The sequence below is a fragment of the Cryptomeria japonica genome, chromosome 7 (genome assembly GCF_030272615.1).
Source record: "Cryptomeria japonica chromosome 7, Sugi_1.0, whole genome shotgun sequence".
NCBI lineage: Eukaryota > Viridiplantae > Streptophyta > Pinopsida > Cupressales > Cupressaceae > Cryptomeria > Cryptomeria japonica.
Window position 1 is genome coordinate 48,119,532 of NC_081411.1, and position 1,859 is coordinate 48,121,390.

A 1,859-nucleotide genomic window follows, 5' to 3' on the forward strand; every position below is an offset into this window, starting at 1 on the left:
AGAAGAGGAGAAACAAGTTGAAACAGTGTTAAATAATAATGAACAACCTGCTACCCCAACTTTGCCAGTCACTTGAAATCAGCAAATTGCCCATTATTTACAAACTAGTGACTGTTCAGAAGGCTTAGACAGATCAAAATGAAGATATTTTAGGCTACAAGCTATTCCTTATGCTTTAATAGATGGTATTTTATTCAAAAAGGTTTATAACGATGTTCTATTAAGATGCATTGAGCCAAATCATATAGAAAAAGCTCTAAAAGAATTTCATGAAGGACCTGCAGGAGGTCACTTTGCAGCAAGAACAACCCTAAAAATTATGAGAGATGGTTATTATTGGCCTGATATGTTTAAAAATGCTCACTCATGGGTGAAGAAATGTGAAAAATGTTCATTGTTTGCAGGAAAACACAGGCTGACAATCTTCCCTTTGCAACTAATTGAAGTAGACCAGCCTTTTGCAAAGTGGGGGCTTGATTTTATAGGACCTATTAATCCACCTTAAAGTGCAGGTAAAAAATGGATTCTTATAGCAATTGATTATTTCAAAAAGTTGACAGAAGTAGTTCCATTGAAAGAAGCTAATAAGACTTATGTTTTGAATTTCTATCAAGACTTAGTGTCCAAGCTTGGTAACCCAAAATCAATCATTTTTGATAATGTTTTAGCTTTCATTTGTCTTAGAGTTTCAGATTGGTCAGTTAAGCATAATATATATTTGAATACTTCATCCAATTATTACCCTCGGGGAAATGGACAAGCTGAATCAACTAACAAGAACTTGATCAACATCATTAAGAAGACCATTGTTGAGAATCAAAGAACTTGCATGGGCTGACATAATTACACCAAAGAAATTAATAGGTAACTCTCCTTATGTTTTAACTTATGGAAAAGAAGCCAGGTTACCTATTTCAGTTGAATTGCCAACTTTGAATTATGTAAAAGAGTTTGAGTTACTTGAAGACCAGCCAATGCATATTAGGCTTGCTCAGCTTATGGAGTTAGAAGAAACTCGCAGGGAAGCATACAAAAAATAAGAAATTCACCATGCTCAAATGAAGAGAACCTTTGATAGAAAAGCTATACCATGCATATTTAATCAAGGTGATCTTGTTTTCAAGTAGGATGAGTTAAAGAACAAACCTGGTAGGCATACCAAGTTTGATGCTATGTGTGGGCTAGTCCGTATGTTATCACGGAATGCAAACAACATAATGCTTTCCATCTTGCTAAATTGGATGGAGAAGTGTTGCCAATCCCTGTCAATGGGATTCACCTCAAATTATGCTATTGAGTACTAACAGTTTGCATATGTACATAGTAGAATAGTTGCAGTTTCTTTCTTTTTCAACAGTTTGTAGGCTCGGCTTTAAGTAGAGTTGTAGTAGTTTTAATTGAATTAAGTGCTTTCAAGCACATCGCAGTTGATTTTTCAATTCATTTTTTGTTTTTGTTTTCCATAAGTGCAGATTGCATAGTGTGCACGCTCACCTGTATGTAGAGCCTTTGTAGTTTCCTTTTCAGTTTTGTTTAGACTGCTGAGATGTAGTTTCGAATTTTTGAGGAAGACAAAAATGACTCAATGCCCAATGGATATGCTAGTCTACTAGATTCTACTGTTTAGCAAGCAAACACCCCTAGGAGGTCGCCAAAAATGTTACAAAAATTTTGGACATGCCAAATTTGGTGCGCTAATGAAGCCTTGCATTCATTCAGATTGAAAAAGGCTAAATCATGAGCAAAAAATCAGAAATACATATTTTTTGTCTAGCTTGTTTGTTTCATGTGCAGATACAGGAAAAACAATGCAACATGTGGGTCAAAATGGGATCTCGAAGAGGTTGAGCTCAGCATGC